Source organism: Pogoniulus pusillus, chromosome 2 (genome assembly GCF_015220805.1).
Source record: "Pogoniulus pusillus isolate bPogPus1 chromosome 2, bPogPus1.pri, whole genome shotgun sequence".
NCBI lineage: Eukaryota > Metazoa > Chordata > Aves > Piciformes > Lybiidae > Pogoniulus > Pogoniulus pusillus.
In genome coordinates, this window is record NC_087265.1 from 50,039,779 (window position 1) to 50,043,461 (window position 3,683).

Genomic DNA, 3,683 nt, shown 5'->3' on the forward strand with positions numbered 1-3,683 from the left:
TCTCAGTACCTATGTTCTTGTGAGCATAATCTCACAAGAGAACAGTCTCATATTCCCCCTCCCCTTTCACTCACTACTCCGTAACCTTTGCTTTCCTTTGGAAAGAGGTTATTCATTGCTACTAAATGGTAGAGCATCTCCTGAGATGGGAGCATGGGCAGCCCTTCTGCTCTTTGCTAACTGGCACACAAACCTTCCGCCCATCCCTCTAGACTGGTGCAGCCAGCAGAGCCCTTTTTCATGGAGTTTAGCTTCTTGATCCAGCAGAGCAAATGCTTTCAAGCATCTCCTTCACTGCTGTCAAGCTGTGGGATAATGGCATGGGGGATCTTTTTTTCCCTTGGCCTCAGGGTAAATAGAGAGGATGATGTACCTAAGCCAAAACCACAGCGAGGACAAAGCATGTGCGTTTCAGATGGTGGCAAACTGAGTAAGGTCTGCCTGGATGACAGAGGAGCAAGAATCATTGTCAGATTTATACAGCAGGGAAGCGAAATGGCCTTACCCTCTGTGTGTTTAGCTCATGCACATCACCTCTCCGTTATAAACAAACCCTCTGTAGGCAATGCAGGCCCAGGCTTGGGGAGGAAATCTTCCTCATTGCAGAAGCACAACCAGCCCATAGCTATGCATCAACCCCTTCAGGACTTTGCCCTAGAGAGGCTGCAAGTAAGAAGGGAGGCAGCTAGTGGGGATGGCAAGAACACCTCCCCGGATCTTCATCCCCAGCAGGCAGAGCACCCAGCAGGCTAATTCTGCATCTCCTAACGCAAGTACCCTTTGAAATCACAAACAAGGAGTATGGTCTGATCCTTTGCTACTGCAAGGTGTGGCCAGGACAGCAAGCTGTGTTTCTGCATGGATCCCCAAGGTCTGTCGGTAGGGTCCCAAGTTCGGCCTGGAAGAATTCACCATTCACTGAGGGATGTGGTGGGTCAATGATGTGTCCATGCAGAAATACTCTCTTTGGAACTTCTACAGAGACGCCTGTGGGGCTGGGAGGAGGTTGGGTTTGTTCAGGTCAGGAAGCACAGGGAAGGGAAGGCTGTAATGTAAAAAGCAGCCACAAGGGAGGGGTTGAGTAAAAGGAATGACCATGTCAACTGTGTTACTGTCCCATCATTCTCCTGAACCCAGAATGGAAACTTCCAAGTGCTCTTCATGAGCTTACTTTTATTAGAAAACTATTCCTGGGTGTTCAAGGTTGTTTTCTAATGAAAATATACATAATAAAAAAAGAAAATGAATGACTCTTGTTAATCTTTTCCTCTCTTCAACCTGTAGCACACACACCCCACACTGAAACTTACCTCCTTCCTTCTTTGCTGACTGCCATTCCCAGTTAATAAAATCTTTTTGGTCGCAGTCCACACAAAGCTTTCTTCTTCTGCCTACACATCAGAGATCAAGACTACACACAAGGGATTTGAACAAATGCCATGGCTTAGTATGCACAGCACAATGCCTTAGCACTTTGACTTGTCATTTGTTTATGGCATTAAACAGCAGAAATCATGTACCCAACACCACTGTAAAGTTCATGGGTACTGCCTTCCCTGTCTGCAAGAACAGGAAACCACGGCAAGCACAGGCAGATACTGAAATATGCTGCTAGTCTCATACTACCCACTCTAGTGTGCCAGGCCTTGCCCAGAAAATGCACAGCACAGACTTTGGCTATGGGCAGCTTCCATTCAAGCAGTACTGAAGTCAGGCCTCAGTCCAGTGCTTTATCTTCTACAAATCACCGGGTGAAATTCAAGACACGGAAGGGTCAGAGCAAGCATGCACAAAGTGAGGATGCTGGAAGCAATCACCAGTGCCGTGGTAGGAAGGGGTTGGTAAAGAGCTAGGCTAGATCCACAGCTCCTCTCCTGAATGCTATGCACATGACAGCAAGCTGTATTCCAGGACATCTTTTGAGGCTGCCTCCTGTTTCTGTAGTGCCCACTGAATGCACAGGGTATCACTTTTGAAGGTGCCTGTAAGTCCAGTTTAACCAGCTGCACAGCCTTCCTGTCCGGGAGCAAAGCAGGGGCAGTGTCTCACCAACCAAACAGTGTCCATCCAAGATTATCACAAGGAGCTCTGGAAACTGTTCTTCTGCCAAAGGCTCACAGAGCCTTCCCATATCTCCATACTTCAACATATGAAGATCCTGCCCTGAAGAGATGGAAAGAATCTGTTCTTCGTCCTTCCCCTGGAAACCAGAGAAGTCCTTTTATTCTCTCTCTCTTTTTTAGTCTAGGTCCATTCCAATAAGTCTCTTTCTGCACAGAGAGACAGAAAGGAAGAAGAGGACAAAGGGAAAAAGAAATGGGCAGGACAAGAAGGTACTGTAGTAATCAGAAATGGAGAACAAAGAAACAAGGGGATGGATACTACAGTGGAAGCAAGGGTTGGGGGAAAGAGACAGGCAGCAGGGACAGGCCTGGCAGAGAGGAAAGGGAGGTGTGATGTGCAAGAGACTAGTGGCAACTATGGATTGCTGCTGTGACAACATCGATAGTTTGGAGAAGAGAGGGCAATACAAGCCCTAGAGAATGCTGACAGGAAGGATGAAGGAATCATGAAGCGCTGGCAAATGGACTTCAGAGTCCAGGACCAGAAGTGGGTCTTTCAGGGACCACAGCCTGGCAAACAGCCCTTTTGTTAGCTAATGTCCCTCAACTGATAAAAAGCTGCATCATCCAGTCAAGGTGAATACAAACGACTGCACACATCATCTTGTAACTCAATTACTCTTGCCAAAACACATTACTCCTAATTCGAGGCAGCCTCCCAGGGCTTGATTGAGTCTGTGCACTCAGTTACATTGCTAAAAAGCAAAACGTGCCCTGCACCTGCACAGACAAAGTAATTTCCTACACCAGCCAGCCAGGGCACCGCTGAGCTGCAGCAGCTTTAATACAGTGCGGCTTTTGCCAGCTCAGTGGATTCCAGGAGAACGAGGGTGCTGAAATGCTGGATTGCCCTGGAAGGAAAGGTGTTTGCCTGTAAAACAAGCAGGTTTGAGTGACAGTGCACCCTGGATTCCCTCACGCACAGACAAGAGTGTTGTCAAAAGGCTGGGATTTGAGCTCAAGCTGCAAAATTCACAGCAGAATTGCAAAAAAAATCACAGTCTTGAGACTAAAAAAGCCTTTCAGGCAAGGTGGAGGCAGGAAGTTTTAAGCACTGGGAATAGGAAATGATTCTGATTTAGAAATGGCTGAGAATTTCAAAACCTAACCTACAATAAATGTATCTGCATGGGGAGGATATTTACTTTTATTTTAAATATTAAAAACAAACAAACCAACCCAAAAAACCCCAAAAACTGGTTTGAGAATTTCCAGCAGAGAACAAGTGTCTCCCACCTAGAAGTACCAGGCATTTCCAGAAGCAGCACAGCAGCTGTCCCTGAAGAGGATGGCTAACAGCTGTCTCCACTCCAGTGACACAACTCCTGACGCAGTGTCAGACTAGCAGACAACCAGTTCATGAACTTTGAATGGGGCCACATAAAAACCTGAGGTAAATCTGACTTAGCACTTTTCAGCAAGGCTTTTCCTCAGGCTCAAGGGGATGCAGAGATGAGGAAAGGCTGAGGGAACTGGGGCTCTTTAGTCTGGAGAGGAGGAGCCTGAGTGAGTGCCAAGAGGATTGAGCCAGGCTCTTCTTGGTGATGCCCAATGACAGGA